The sequence below is a fragment of the Diadema setosum genome, chromosome 11 (assembly GCF_964275005.1).
Source record: "Diadema setosum chromosome 11, eeDiaSeto1, whole genome shotgun sequence".
Taxonomy (NCBI): Eukaryota; Metazoa; Echinodermata; class Echinoidea; order Diadematoida; family Diadematidae; genus Diadema; species Diadema setosum.
The window spans coordinates 3,532,318-3,549,994 of NC_092695.1; the positions used below are offsets into that span (position 1 = coordinate 3,532,318).

Genomic DNA, 17,677 nt, shown 5'->3' on the forward strand with positions numbered 1-17,677 from the left:
TGCGATCTCGCACGGGAGCGTATGGCTCCGTGCGCCCCTGTACGCGCCCGTGCGTAGTCGTGCACCTCCGTGCGGATCTGCACGCCCCCGTGCAGATCCGCACGCCTGCGTGCGGATCCATACTCCCTCGCACGCTGTCGCACGGACCCGTGCGGGTCTGGCGCACGGTCCCGTGCGGGTCGGGCGCACGGACCAGTGCGGCTTTTGGGTGCGATTTCGCACGGCCCCGTGCCGCCAGTGCTTGGTTCCCGCATGATCCCTCTCACCTCCCTGGTTCCCGCAGTGCTTACACGGTACGTGTGTATCAGGTGTACCGCGTGCGAGTCCATGCGCCATTCCCCGGCCGACAGTTTCAGCGCAAGCGTGAAATGAGACGATTCCCGACAATACGAAAGGCTTGTTACTTGCGCCAAGGAGCTTCAAACCCTTGCTTGCTTATTGCCAGTCAGTCGGCAAGCCGAAAAACCCCGTCTAGAATATCCAAGTTCTCGCACGGGTGACCTCGAGTTGACCCCGCAGATCATGATCACTGAATTACGTTTTCACATGATTTTTTTTATTTTATTTGACAGGTTAAGGTTAAAACCTGAATGCAATATTGTTTAAATTTTCCAAGAGACATGAAAGGTCATCGACTTCGTGCATGGCTAATTCATTACCGATGTCCCGGAAATAATGGGTTCACATACTCGTCTAAAATTCCCCTAAGAGTCTTCTTTTTCATTGTAGGGCACTAACGAACGCATACCATGTAAAAGGAAAATTATTATCCAGCTATAGGATGATACCTAAGGTGTAACGTGATGATTAGATGGGTCAGCAGCGAGCGCCAGCTGAAATCATAAGGATATCATTCCTTTACTCGGCACGAAATCGCGAAAATATTGTACTGTCCCACATATAGAAATTGACGTGTTCCATGGAGGCCCTTTGTGTGTTATGAGCGACCCCAGCGTAACTGACATGGTCAATTATAAGCGTCTACTAGCTGTGATAATCTGTGTTTGTGTCTGTCGGTGGGCATTATGTACAAGTAGCCTATTGCCTCTTGCTTGGCCTCTCTCTCAACAAGTCATGAATTCACTTTACCCATCATGCCTAATCGAACTACGACATGATTGAGGTAACCGCGCCTTTTTATTCTCATAGTCAAAATCAAACTAATTCTTTACATAATTAAAAAAAAAATCTTCATATAATTTCTCAAAATACTCAAAAGATGGCCTCAGTCAAAACTTTCTACAAAGATTGCATACGCCAATCTTTACGGCCTAAACAAGTTTTTTTAGAGAGCTATTAGTTCACCCTGTGACGATGACTTCGATCGCGTTTTGAACTTGTACCGAACTACTTTCAACACAACTATTACCTTTATAGTTCGATTGATGAACTAGTCTTTTGAATTGATAACCGACATTCGTAATCGTAAGCATACAGTAACAAAATACTGTCAATAACAGTTGGAAAATGCAAATGCTATAATAATAGCGCGAAATACACGAGTAACGATCATCTTCATACATTCTAATTCCCAAGTGATGTCGCTTCGAAAATGACACATGGTTTGACTACTGCTTCAAGCAAAGAAAAGTAAAAGGAATGGGATATACTTCTAATGATAATATCACGCCGTGCAAGGCATTCCACTGTATTTGGTAATGTCGGTTACGTTTTTGTGCGCTTTACGTACGGAAAATAAAAGGCAGATTGATGTTATTAAATGCTAACACAACGCATTCAAATGATTTTTTGAAATAGACCGTGTACAATGTAATGTTTTAGTATTCGGTTTGAAACTTTAAATTTGCGAGTCCTTTATAAAGTCATATGGGTTATTACATTATCAATTCAAGCAAAAATTACAGTACTTTAAGGATTCGGATTTGCTCAGAAGATTAACAATGCTATCTTTGGCAATAGTTTGCAACAGAGACAATCCGCTTCAATAGGTATACAATATAATTCTGTTTTCATAAATAGAAAGGAAAACGTAAATAAGTCAACTTTATAACTTCAATGAGCTTTCTCACCAACTGAACTTGATTTGATCTGCCGTGCATGATATCGCTGTGTGTTCTATTAATTCTATGATATTGTTTAATTTGATATTGTTTAATTGGCACGCGTGTTTTTTTTTTTTTTATGCAGAATATTTCAGGTAAGTATAATTCATTGAAGCTAATAATGTTTGTACATATGACGTGTTCGTTGTTTTGTATTTTCATTTTTATAATATATCACGTGTCCATTATCTGATTATGACTACGAAAATATGACAACTGTTTAAATGCGGAGTATGTACTGGAACACTAGTGTCTCCCACCAGTATAGACAAACTAATTTCTAGTCGTCTATCCCCGGGCTTGCGGGAAAGAAATAGTTGAACATCAACCGCAATCATAAAGAGAAGCCACATCCTTAAAAACAAACACAGGAGTACTGAGACGCACTACGAAATGCTTCCTTTTGTTGGGGGGGGGGGGGTTATTGATTATTCTGAAGGTTCATAGATCACACAATTCATATGGTTCGCTATTAGCTTTTAAGAAAAAAAAAATAAACAGATAAATGCGTTCCTTTTCCCGTGGTTCCTCTACCCGAAAGTAATCAAGCAATCACTAATTCAGTATAAGATTTGTGAATGCAAAACGATACGACGACGGCCTTTGAAGCATTAATTCCGAATATAATAATGAATATGACTATCGGTCTATACTCAACTTCTCAAATGCAGAAAGATTGCAACTGTAAATGTGGTGTTCTGTAAAAAAAAAAAAAAAAAATAAACAAAAATAAAAATAGGTTTAAGCTACAAGTTAATGGTTCTTTATATGCTATGGTATCATAAAAGTGACCGAGAATAAGAAGCACTATAATTTTAAATTAATATGATACAATCATAATTATAAAAAAACAACAACATGAAGCTGTTAGGCCTATACATCAACATTTGCTTCTGATACGTATAGTATAAATTATGTGCAGCTTTGGCAAGCGCGATAAAAGATAATGTGGACGCAACGCCTATAAGGGAAATGTGCCTAATATGGCGGGAATTCAGAATGTTACGGCTGTATACAGCTGCAGCAGAGCAGGCACGAAAGCAGTCGTTGATGCTCTGCAACATTACGACCATGTGCATTATTAGAGGGTTTTTAGTACACGCAAAGAACACGATCTGAAATGACGACTATCGTTAATTAACTTCATTAACTTCCTCAATTGATGCTGTCTTTTGAATCCCCGCCTACAATGGGTTCTCAGGTTCTATTCACTCTAGTAGTCCATGGGCCAGGCCAGATATTGGTACCATCTGAGGTGGCAATACCTTTTTGGTGTCATTTTGTTTGTCGGGCATAGATATGCCTATCAAGCTATGATAGCATTTCCAAATGAGTAGCTTAGTCATAGTAAATTAATTTTAAACCAATTTGGTCTCGTTGTTATATCCCTCTACTTCTGAATCGAGACCAACCGCTATACAAAGAAGAGTACTGTCTTCTGTATGTTCACAGGTGTTCTGTTGTAAACGCGGTGCGCTTAGTCTTTACTCAAGGCAGCGAAGGGAATATCCAAGGGTTATGATATCCACGGCGCTTAGTTTAATATTCAAGACGGCGAAGGGAATATCCAGAGCTTATAAAACAGTGTATATCCCTTTATCTAAAAACAACAACAACAACAAAGCAATTATTTATCATTTTCCGCTGAAAACGCTACGGTGAAAACGCTAATACCATGCCAATGTCGCTTTATTTCCATTCAAACAATGAAATATTATGCAAAAACAATGTACCGGTACACTACAATACATTATAATTGATAATGTTGTAAATGAACAGAGTGATTTTTGTTTATAATTGATGTATTTGTTGAGAGGGTGGTATAAAAACAGTATAGATAATCCCTTTTATTAGGAACTTTAGATATGATAACGGTACATTGTTCTAGATAAAGACTAAGCGCATTGCACCGCGTGACAGCTGTGGACATCATAACCCTTTGGATATTCCCTTCGCTGCCTTGAATAAAGACTAAGCGCATCGCGTTTACAACAGAACACCTGTGGACATACAGAAGGCAGTGCTCTTCTTTGTATAGCGGTTACTTTCGATTCAGAAGTATAGGGATATAAAAACGAAACCAAATTGGTTAAAAATTCATTTATTATGACTAAGCTACTCATTTGGAAATGCTATCATAGGTTGATAAGCGTATCTATGTCCGACAAACAAAATGACACCAAAAAGGTTTTGCCACCTCGAGTGGTACCAACAACCCATTGTTCGGGTCTTGGCCCATGGACTATAGGTATTGGTACTTGCTAAACGCATCTCCTTTAGTTTCCATTGACAACAATATGGGAGGAGAATGGAAGCGATCAAGGCCCTCGCTAAAAGACGCTTGTTGTAATACGCATTGCGTGCCTTTCTTTCTTTCTTTCTACTGTTTCCTATTGTTTGTGAGTTAAAAACTTGCGGCAACTAAGTCACCGCAGCGGACACAACGCTTACCGACTCATTCATGCGGCGGCAGCGGCACGGACACAAACGCACTTCAGTTTACATTCGGGCTGCCGTATTGGTTAGAATAGTTAATGATAGACCTGTCCTGCGATTGGGTCATTATCTTACACATCCAAGCTATGCCGTATACGGTAGTGCGTGCGATTGAGCGTAAACGCCGTCGCTAAGCAGGACTGTTGTATTGTTTCGTCTATAGTGAAAGAAACAGGTTGTTAGCTTGAACATAGCCCGAACTTTAAGAGCGATTTTCTCCGTTATTTAGAAAATGGACTGACATCATAAGCGTAGATAATATTCGTTTCTATGATCCATAAGGATGTCCAAATGAGTTGTATTACATATCAGTGTAAAGCTTAGTGTCTGTAGAATTCACATAATAGGCATAACTACGATCTCATTTTTTGCGACTTTTGACTCATTCCGACGGAGCGCATCACGATATATATATATATATATATATATGCATTTAGGTAGGACTACATTTTTTCATTCCATTAGACTTCGCGCACTCATGCACATTGCAGCATTTTCATATTCATAAACGATTGCAGCAAATGCTCATTTCCTTTATACATTATGCTTATTGAATGAGATTAGTTCTTCATTTCTTTCTTGTCTTTTATCGGGGGATGACTGGTACTGTATAAACAATTAAACAAATATTGTTTTACACTCATGACATAAGAGAAGAACAATTCAGCAAAATTAAACGTCTGTTATGAGAGATTGAAGAATGCCAGGAGAAATGTTGTTTATTTCAACAAAGATATTGCCTTTTCCTTATTTTCTCAAGTGATGTAATAATTTTAGGCCTTCAAGCCTGTGTGGCTTGTGCTTGTCATACTGCTATGATCATGTCGGCTTCTTCTACAGCTGCTGGAGTATACGCGATGGCCAGCCTTTTTTTGTTGTTGCTAAATTGAATTAACTTCTGCGTCGAATTCGGGAATGGTCACCTGCGACCCTGTTTGAAAAGACGCTCTCTCACATGGAGACGAATTTGAATTGTCTACGGGCATTCTAATTTGAATACGTTTTTTTGAAGTGATAGGATATAGTGAGAGGAAACTGACATTGAATTATGAACATATTCATGGCGCTATCTTTTTTTTTATTTTATTTTGTCGACGAGTTTGAATTACATAACTGTAAAATTAGAAGACAAACGTACACACACACACACAGAAAAAAAAATGACTATGAAATCTTCGCATAATGTTAAACCATTTTGAACACTCGAATATGCCATTTTCTCTTCCTTTGTAATACATTTGCCTCGATTCGTGCTCCTTCATTTTTATCTCATTGCATCACATTACTTTCCTTTCCAGCTATCCACTATGTCTTCTTTATTCTCATCATCTTCAATTAGTCGTCTAGATTGAATATCCTCATCGATGGTGGCGATCACTTATCCAAGATACTTTGCCCGTATTATTATGTATAATCTAATAAGATATCACCATAACACAGATTATAGGCAAACCTAACCGTGTATAATATTTCATTTCGTTTGCAAAAGTGTGTTAAGATTACCATTCATCGAACAAAATTTAGAAGACCAGTCTATTTTATTTTTCTCTCTCTATCTCTCAATCTTTCTTCTTATCGCATAGACTCCGATGTTTCATATGCAGACCGGAAGAGCTTTAATGTTCCGTCAACTGACTTGAACATGTGTTTTATAAGATCATATAGTTGTAAGTGAATATATAATTATATATATATATATATATATATATATATATATATATATATTCTCCACCCTTTCTCATGTCTCTCTCTCTCTCACACACACACACACACGCACACACACACACACACACACATAGACAAAACAATAATCTATCCCGTTTGCTGATGACTTTTATCATATATATCATATCACAGTGATATGATATATTACACAGTGATAATCACTGTGTAAGATTTAATCTCACTTGATGTGTAGTGAACAATATCTCATCCCGACATTACGGTGTATATAGGGTTGTAAGTGAATCGTGATTGCACATAAACTTTGCAACATTAAACCCGACAGGAAACCTACAAATGCGCTCGTTGATCTCCTTTATTGATCCCATGGAAACCTAAGTCATATAATCATGGTCGAAATCTGGAGGCAGTCATGATAGATAAATTCAAAAAGAAAACGTCTCTATACAAAAAAAAAAAAAAAAAAAAATAGATAAATAAATAAATAAATCGTGGATTTCACAGGTTTAGTCATCATTAGTTGTCAAAGATTGCGAGAAAGGTGCAATGATTTAATTGAATATTGAACATCCCATCAGGCTTTTGTCAACATTATAAAAATTGTTGAAACAAAACCGAGAAACCAACTCAAATGGAAGATTAGTTCGCGAAACTCAACTTCGATGTTGCTTGAAGTTGTTGTTTGTTTTTCTGTCGTACTTATGAATGACAGCCTGCTTATAAGATCGTTAAAAGAATCTATATACTTGACCAACGAACCAAATGGAGGATCCCTGTATAGCATTCATACAACGCAAGAGCCGATATTGCTACTATGGGGTCCTATATATTCATCATGGTGAAACACAGCCTAACATAATTACGCGCGTGTATTACGCAAGAATACTTTGAATAGACCAGGTGGCCAGAGTATCAGGTTACATTGTACCTCCATGAATAGTCAGAATGTTGATACAAAAACATCCCTGGACGCGCTCGTAGCCGCCATCTGAAAAGTCGGGGATTATGAGCATAATAGAGATGTTCAAAGGCCGATTACAGACAGCCAGTTTTTTCTGCACCGGTCCATCGAATACATTATAATGAGGTGCTTCGTATGTATTATGTAACCTTTTTTTTTACGGACCCCAATGATTTAATGGTTGTTGGGAATCGAATGTGCAAGTTCTCATGTGGTTGTTACCAACATTTATCATAGCATTTATACTTCGACAATGACATACGCTGCAATAAAGCGAGAAACAAGACATATGGCAGAAGTTTTTTGTTCTTTTCTATCTCTTTCTCTCATACGCTTAGCATTCACGGGAAATTGTATATAAAAATTACGATGTTTGATATTTTGATGCTTGCAGCATTTTCAAAGAAACCTTGGGATAACTAGACCGGTGGTGTAATGTAAAACATTTTCTTGAATAAAGAAACGATTCTACCAATATCTATATATATTTATGTATGTATATATATATGTATATATATATATATATATATATATATATATATATATATATATATATATAATGTATGTTTATATTTCTTAATCTATGTATATGTATATATATTTTGCCAAGATTACAAACCTATCGAGACGAAAACTGTTAATATACCGACCTATCCTGCAGCGACGATGTTTGTTTTTTTTTTATCTCCTGCTTACGACAATGTGTAAGCTCTACATATAATTATGTTACGCTGGCACGATAAGTGAATAAACCACTTCAATAGCAGCATGAAAACATTTGATTTCATCGATACACATGAGATAAGACAAGAACATTTCATGCTTTTATTGCCCAAAATACCTTGCTCCTAAACAAAGTGTTCAATTGAAGCGATGGGTTATCACAGGTCCATCTCTCACAAAACTGAATCACTTTTCACAAATTTGGAGCGCTTTTAGTCCAGGCGCAGCGACCCAGAAAAACTGACTTCGTTCAACCCACCCCGCAGAAAAGGTTTGACTGCATGGGGTGGTCGGTTGGACCCTCTGGAACACCCCTAGGTAGTATGTGATATCAAATTGTGGTATCAATGAAATTTTACAGGCCATTTTAGTTGCGACATGACCATATTCTTTGAGGAAGCGTCTGCGCACAGTAAGACTAATACACGTACCACTAGCACTGCTACAGGCGCCAATGCCAGTGGTGCCTGTTATAGTCTTAGCGTACAAAGACTTTTTCCGCGACAAACATCGGTTTTTGCCTGCAAACTAACTTTTCACGCTAAGCTGGGGTCGGTGTAGTGTAGTTTCCAGACGTTTTTATTTCGTCTTTATTTCTCCAAGTTGAAGCAAGCCAAGTGAGAGTGCATACCCAGCGATTGTGACGCCCGAACCGATTTTTGTGGCAATCATTGAGCACGCACCCTCACTCGGCTTAGCGCAATACAGCGGGCTTCTGCACAATACACAGGCTGTAACTCAGAGAAATAAAGGCGAAATAAAAACAGCTAGAAATTAAGACTAGGGTCGGTAACGCTTGTTGCTATTGGGGCACTGAAAATGACAAAATTATCACAGTTTTTGCATTTATTTCATGAAGGATTCATCGAAACGCCTTCAAACTATATATGTGCATGTTGCTAGAGATGTCAGCAATACAATGGGATACATTGTAAGGTATGAAATTGTGCATGGTTACCATGGTAACCGGATGCCTACAGGTGATTGGTAACTCCCAAAAATATCTGGAATTTAGACAGGTTTGTTTCTTTTGCCTTTCGTGCACATCATTCATTGTAGATGAGCTCTACACTGTAAAATTAGTCTGGATAAAAAGGAAAAAGACGCCCAAGATTTTTCCCTCATTCTCTCCTCAGCATTAATTCATTACTGCACGCTTTGAATAAAATTTACATATCATGATATTTCATTTCATTCTATATATATATATATATATATATATATATATATATATATATATTTTTTTTTTTTTTTTTTATTTATTTTTTTTACAATAGCTAACGAACACAAAGGTACGCTTAATTCTTTGATGGCTAATCCATCGCACGTGTATACTCCTTCTTTAGAAAGGAATTTATCGGTATTCTTGAATAAACTTCCGTTAAGAACATAAACAATCAATTGCTTTCCTCTGCTCTTTTCCAGGATTGTTTTGAATAACCATCGCTCTGTAAATACTCGAAAGAGCTACTATAGAATATTGGCTTTGCTTTCTGTATTCATCTTATTTTTAAGGGAAATTTGTGTCCATACATTATTAAAAACTATATACATTTGCCTATGCTTTGAAGTCAAATTTGTGTTGAAAGTACGACGGATGCTACTTTTTCATGCATTTTACTATTTGAAAATGATATCTTTCTTTCAATGGCTGTTTATTATGCCTTTGCTTACAAATTTTGCTGTAACTTGAGAATGCTTCAAAATATTCTTCACATAATACCTGATGTCGTACACTTTATGCAGAAGGACATGCTTATTGAGCTTTTTGAAATTATGGGCTTTAGTTTTTGAGTTACTGACAACTAAATTCTGATTGGATAATACTTGTTGCCATGGCAACAGGGAAAACTTTTTTAACGAAAGTCAATAAAAAAAAATTGTTTTTTTTTATTGCATCTATAAGATTTAAAAAAAAAACAATGTTTGCAGCAGCAGGAGGCATTTGGGGGTTACCAGTCACCTTTAGGCATCCGGTTACCATGGTAACCATGCACAATATTATACTTACAATGAATCCCACTGTATGGATGACATCTCTAGCAACATGTACATATAAAGTTTTATGCAGTGTTGATGAATTCTTCATTAAATAAATGTAAAAACTGTGTGAGTTTGTCGTTTTCAGTGCCCCAAATAGCGACAAGCGTTTACCGACCCTAGTCTTAATTTCCAGCCGTTTTTTCGTCTTTATTTCTCTGAGTTGCAGCTTGTGTATTATGCAGAAGCCCGCTGTATATATTGCGCTAAGTGGAATGAGAGCACACACCCAGTGATTGCGATTCGGTCGTCACAATCACCGGGTATGCGCTCTCACTCGGCTTGCTTGAACTCTTGAAATAAAGACGAAATAAAAACAGCTAGAAACTACAATACACCGAACCCAGCTTGGCGTGAAAAGTTAGTTTGCAGGCAAAACCCTTGTTTATCGAAGAAAAAGTATATGCACGCTGAGACTACTACACGCAGCATTGGCACTGGCGCCTGTAGCAGTGCTAGTGGTGCGTGTAATAGTCTTGGCGTGTGCAGACTCTTTTACGTTTGTTCCAACAAATCATGATGAAAAGTGGCCAGTAAAATTCTACTGACACCACAATAATTATTTGGAACCACATACTACCTGGGGATGTTCATTGAGGTCCCATCTACCACCTTGTCTGGTCAAACCTTTTCTGCGGGGTGGGTTGAACGAACTCCTTAATTAAGCCTCTTACAGGAATTAGCGCCTTGACTATTTCTACGAAGGCAAATGCATTCTATGGACCGGTGCAGAAAAAAAGAGACCGTCTGTAATCGGCCTTTGAACTTCTCTATTATGCTCATAATCCCCGACTTTTCTACGAGCGCGTCCAGGAATGTCTTTATATCAACATCCTGTCTATTCAATGAGGTACAATGTAACCTGATACTCTGGCCACCTGGTCTATTCAAAGTATTCTTGCGTAAAACATTCGCATATGTTAGGCTGTGTTTCACCATGATGAATATATAGGACCCCATAAAGGCAATAACCATCGGCTCTCGCGTTGCATGAATGTTATACAGAATATCCTCTATTTGGTTTGTTGGCCAAGTAGATTATTTGAACGACCTGTAAATGACATAATCAGACTGTCATTCATAGGTATGAGAGAAAGGAAAAAAAAAAACAACTTCAAGCAACATCGAAGTTGAGTTTCGCAGACCAATCTTTCATTTGAGTTAGTTTCTCGGTTTTGTTTCAGCAATTATCCCTTTCATAATGTTGACAAGAGCCTGATGGGATTTTCAATATTCAAATAAATCATTGCATCTTTCTTGCTTTCTTTGACAACTTATGATAACTAAATCTGAAAAAATCCATGCTATTGCGGTACCTGCCATCCACACAGAAGTTTCTTCTTTTTTTTTTTGTATAAGAAGTTTGCTTTCTGGAATTATCCATTATGTCTGCCTACAGATATGACTTAAGGTTTCCATGGGATAAATAAAAGAGATCAACGAGCACATTTGTGATTCAACAGTAGGGGTTAAATGCTGCCAATTGTATGTACAATGTTATAATTGACTTAAAACTCTACTGCCAAGAAGTATTGCTCATTACGAATCACATGAAATAAGATTTCACATAGTGATAAGACAGAAGTTATTTGTTATAATATTATTATGATGAAAACTCATCACTAACCGGAAAGACTATTGTTTTGTGGAATTTGTATATTTGATAGAACATTTATGAGGTCTTCCGGTCTTCAGGCGAAACACTGGAATCTATGCGATGAGAAGAAAGATTGAAAGGGAGAGAAAGAGAGAGGGAGAAAAATAGGCTGGTCTTCTAAATGTTGTTTGATGAATGTACATATATTAGATATTGTTGTATATATATATATATATATATATATATATATATATATAATACAGGCAAAGCATCATCGAGAAGTGATCTTCACTAATGATATTATTCAATCAAAGAATTGGATAACTGGAAAGAGAGGGAGAGAGATCAAAGAGGGTGGGGGGGGGGAGAGAAATATGATGGTCTTCTAAATTCTTTTTGATGGATGGTAATCCGATCACACTTTAGCAATCGAAATGTAATGTTACATCCGGTCAGGTTTGCCTATCTATGTTATGGCAATATATTTTGAGATTGTATATACGGGCAAAATATCTGTATACGTTTGTAGGCGGGAATGAAGTGGATAGCTGGAAAGGAAAGTGATGAAATGTAATGGGAAAGAATAAAGGAGCACTAATCGAAGGAAATGTATCATAAAAGAAAAGTAATGGAAACTAGATTATAAATAATGGCCCATTATGCAAAGATTTTGCAGTCGTTTTTCTGTATGTTTTTATTTCAATTTCATAGTTAAGTAATTCATAATCGCCAACAAAAAATAGCTTCCTGAAGATGGCCATTCAGGTTTGTTTTCCCTTCGCTATATGCTATCCCTTCAAATGTAGCATGAACACACTTCAATTTATAGTCCATGGGCCAAGACCCGAAAAATGGGTTGTTGGTACCACCTGAGGTGGCAAAACCTTTTTGGTGTCAGTTTGTTTGTCGGGCAGAGATATGCTTATGAAGCTATGATAGCATTTCCAAATGAGTAGCTTAGTCATAAAAAATGATTTTTTTTTAAACCAATTTGGTCTCGTTTTTATATCCCTATACTTCTGAATCGAAACTAACCGCTATAAAAAGAAGAGCACTGTCTTCCGTACGTCCACAGGTGTTCTGTTGTAAACGCGATGCGCTTAGTCTTTATTCAAGGCAGCGAAGGGAATATCCAAAGGGTTATGATGTCCACAGCTGTCACGCGGTGCGCTTAGTCTTTATCTGGACCAATGTACCGTTATCATATCTAAAGTTCCTCATATAAGGGATTATCTATACTATTTTTATACTACCCTCTAAACAAATAAATCAATTTTAAACAAAAATCACTCTGTTTATTTACAATATTATTCATCATAATGCATTGTAATGTACCGGTCCATTGTTTTTGCATTATCCTTTTTTGTTGGATGAAAATAAAGCGACATCGGCGTGGTGTTAGCGTTTTCACACTAGCGTTTTTGCCGGAAAATGATAGATAATTGCAAAATACGGTAAAATTCAAGAGGAATCTTTTTTTTTTTTTTTTTTTTTGGTTGTTGTTGTTGTTTTTAGATAAAAGGATATACACTGTATCATAAGCTTTGGATATTCCCTTCGCCGTCTAGAATAAAGACTAAGCGCACCGCGTTTACAACAGAATACCTGTGAACATACCATAGAGCTGCATTTTACAGCTCTACGGAACATACAGAAAACAGTACTCCTGTGCTTATTTTTTAAGGATGTGCCTCTCTTAATGATTGCGATTGATGTTCAACCATTTCTTTCACGCAAGCTTGAACAGGAAGAAGCTAAAATTCAGGCAAGGAGACGAGTTTTCTTCCATGAGATACAATCATTAAGACATACATCTATTCCCGAAAGTTGTGTGATTGCTTATGTGCTAAAGAATTGTGTCCATTACATGAATCAGGCACTATACAAAACGGTTGAAATCTACTGAAAGTCGAACTTGGTTTTTTTTTTTCATTTCCATTTAAAGCGGGGATAGACTAGAAATTTGTTTGTCTATACTGACAGGAGACATTACATTTTTCCAGTACATGCTCCGCATTTAAACAGTCACCATATTTTCGTGGTCAGAATCAGATAATGGACAAATGATATATTATAAAAATGAAAATACGAAACTACGAACGCGCCATATGTACAAACATTATGAACTTCAATGAATTAAACTTACTTGTGATATTCTGCATAAAAAAACAAGAACGCCGATTAAATAATTTAATAGAATTAATGGAACACACAGCAATATCATGCATGGCGGATCAAATCAAGTTCAATTGGTGAGAAAGCTACATGAAGTTAAAAAGTTGACTTCTTTTCGTTTCTCTTTCAATTCATGAAGACAGAATTACATTGTATATCTACTGAAGAGGATTGTCTCTGTTGCGAACGATCGCTACATATAGCACTGTTAGTCGTCTGCGCAAATCCTAATCCCTAAATACTTAAATTTTTGCTTGATAATGTAATAACCCTGCTTATAACTTTATAAAGGACTCGCAAATTCAAAGTTTCAAAACGTATACTAAAATATTATATTGCACACGGTGTATTTCAAAAAACATTTTTGAATGCGTTGTGTGTAAGCATGTTAATAGCATCAATCTGCCTTTTATTTTCCGTACGTAAAGCGCACAGAAACGTAACCAAACGTTACCAAATACAGTGAAATGCATTGTACGGCGTGGTACTATCATTAGAAGTATATCCCATTCCTTTTTACTTTTATTTGCTAGAAGCAGTCGTCAAACCATGCGTCATTTTCGTAGCGACATCATTTAGGAATTAGAATGTATGAAGATAATCGGTACTCATTTATTTTGCGCTACTGACATAGCATTTACATTTTCCAACTTTTATTGACATGCAGTATTATGTTACTGTATGGTTACGATTACGAATGTTGGTTATGAATTCAAAAGACTGGTTTATTAATCGAACTATAAAGGTAATAGCTGTTTTGAAAGTAGTTCGATGCAAATTCAAAACGCAATCGAAATCATCGTCATAGGGGGAACTGATAGCTCTAGAAAACTTGTTGAGGCTAGTAAAGATTGCCGTATGCAATCTTTGTAGAAAGTTTTGACTTAGGCCATCTTTCGAGTATTTTGAGAAATTATATAAAGAAAATTATTTGTTTTGATTATGTCAAGAATTAGTTTGAACTATGAGAACAAAAAGGCGCGGTTACCCAAACAATGTCGTAGTTCGAAAAGACATGATGGGTAAAGTGAATTCATGACTTGACTAATCCTTACTGAATTGATGATCACTACTGTAAACTATCAGTTATGTCTTGTAGATGATACCTCACTGTAATCGTAGTCAAAATTCTTTTGAGCGATGAGACGAAAACCAACAAACAAAATGCCGTGTATTATATCTCGAGATTCCAACATTTGGCGTCACCCGACCAACAATAAGTGACGAATCAAATGGAATATCATGTTGTGGGTTAGCAGACTGTGTTACGATTTTTAAATGTTTCGAGCAGTTGTTAAAAAAAAAGAGAAAATGAGGCAAAGTTCAAAAAATTAGAAAAAAGCACGTAAATGCCGGCGATCATGTTTGATAATCAAAGTAAGAGATTATAATCGGCCGTGCGGATGTATATGATTGCCTTATTTACATGTCTGATTTCTGTAAACTATGTTATATTTAGATGTAAGTTCCCTTTCCTCCTTGATAAAAGTTGTGTTGGGTTTTCGCTGTAGGCATTTATTAGGAAACACTGTAAAAACGACAACAAATGCGTACTATACATCAAGAGATGACCTATACATACATGAAACACAAAAATTTGTATACGTTCTGATATAATGCAACTGCTTGTTTGTTAGTTAGTTAGTTAGTTTGTTTGTTTGTTTTGAATTACCATGGTCTTTGTTGAGGGAAAGATGAAGAAAAGTAGTAGAGTGTATTACTCTCAAATCCGGATAATTGCGATAAGTGTGTATCCCCGCCCTTTCTATACAGGTAAACGATTTAAGCTTGGTATGCTATTATAAAAGCCTGCATGTGTCACGCAGAAGAACTGATTCCGCGATCACTTATAACCTTTCATAAAATTCACGTTTTAAGATAGTAACAACAGCTTGTAGGAGACAGAGTAACTTAGCGTCCCTGACTGTGGTTCTGAAGACAAAAGGGGACTGAAAAATTCTTTTACAAATTAGCAGACATAATGCCGATCCTCCAACACTGTTGCTCCATTCAGTCACTGATTCTGCTATCAATGGCGAAGAAAGAATACTGGTTGCGTCTTTATCCACCCCTTGAAAGCAGGAAGTTTACCTTTCATTGTTTAAGGCTTCGTTGATGCGGGGTTTACTCGGATACAAGGCGTGAACAGTGTCGTCCGAGTTCTTTCATTTGAAATTCCTCAGAATACGCAATTCAATGGGCAATTAGCGCTGCTACTTCGCAAAGCTGTTAGCCAAATTTTTTGCAGACTTGACCTCTCACATGTCAGCTACACGCAATACACGACAAACAGCTATCATTACAAACATTCTGATTAAAAAACAAAACAAAATGAAGAAGCACACTTTTGAGTAGCGACACAGCTTTCTGTCCCTTTCTCAGATAGGTCCTACCTCTAAAAAAATACACAGATGACACGAGTCAGAATATTCTCAAAAGGGAACACGACCTACATTGTATTTGGGCATTAATAATGTTTATCTTCCGATTTCTCTCCATGCCGTCGCGGCCCAAACCATCATAAGAAATAGGGCAATAAGTTTTATTAACCAGGGAAACAATAGTATGCATTACATAAATTTGGCGAATTATCACACGAATTGTCGACTTAATAAAAACGAGAATACATGTAATTGACAACTTATAGGCCCTACTATATCTCCAGAGATGAACTTTAAACAGCAAGGCACATACCAGGGAAAGAAAGTTATGATTATTTGAATGAATTCATTAATGAGGCCAATTAATAACCGTTGTAAAAGTACACACTCGCATACAGAGGTTTCAAGTTCGATTATTATGATCATTGTATTAGCTCATAGATAAAGTATCGTAAATTCTGCGTGATCGTTCGTTGGAATTATTTTTTTCAGCGCGATTTGTGCGTCACATCAATCACCACTTCATGAAATGGAGGGCATGTATCAAACGAAACTCGCTGGTCATGCAATCGATAGCCTTGGTCAGCTCACTATTATTGCGTAATTCTAAAGCCCTCACCGCTTGACCGCCGCGCGCACCATGCTTTGTTTTGTCTTCAATGGGGTCAAGAGCAATGCCTCATTAGCATACACCCTAGAAACGGAGGTGGAGTCTCAATCGGGCAAGAACAATAGGTGCGAAACGCAACGCAAAGGCGAGCGTTCGAAAAAAATGTAACCGAAAAAATTGTCTCAGAAAAACTGTGATTTGGGACACTTGTACTCATTTTTACACGCTGAAATTTTCTGTACAAACAGATAAAACATCAAGGAATCAAAATCCGTATAAAAAAAAATTTCGACCCGAGCACTGCTTCCCCTTCATTTGCGGCTCATTACGGGAAAACTCGCCGTGCGACTTATGACTCATTTTGTCGGAGCGCCACACATATTTCAAGGCTTTGGGGGAATATCAGAAAGGACAAAGAATGTGTGTGTGTGTGTGTGTGTGAGTTTTAAAGAGAGGCAAAAATAGTAAAAATACTAATACACCATACTGATAATGTAACAATATGGAACATCTACAATGTACATTCATTATTACCTTTTGAGTGATCATCAACATCATCATCATCATCATAAACAAATGGTTCCCTTGATGTAATTATACAATAGCTTTTCTCTGTTGTTGTTAATTGTCATTATTACCATAATTATTTCTACACTGTTCAAGTTATCGAGTGATAAAGACACACAACCACACAATTTTTCTAATTTCTTTGCAAGGAGAGATACATGTACACACGGTGATGGTACTCCATATTCTTAGAAAGATTGCAAGTGATCTCTGCAATGTAGAAAATCGTCCATTTTTGGACAGGCATGAGTGTTTACATGTAATACGCAGTTGCACAGACTTGTAAGGGCTTTCATTGAACATTGTACAGTGTGTACATCGTATCGTCTTCTCGCGATCGCTTGCAGGCACACAGGCATGGGCACGGATCCACAGACATGG

General features: G+C 37.2%; 1 protein-coding gene across 1 annotated transcript in view; it reads right to left on the reverse strand.

Annotated features, from left to right (window-relative positions):
- The window catches only part of LOC140235218 (sushi, von Willebrand factor type A, EGF and pentraxin domain-containing protein 1-like), a 53,610-nt gene that overhangs the window by 23,707 nt on the left and 12,226 nt on the right, over positions 1–17,677 (reverse strand). The window lies entirely within an intron of this gene.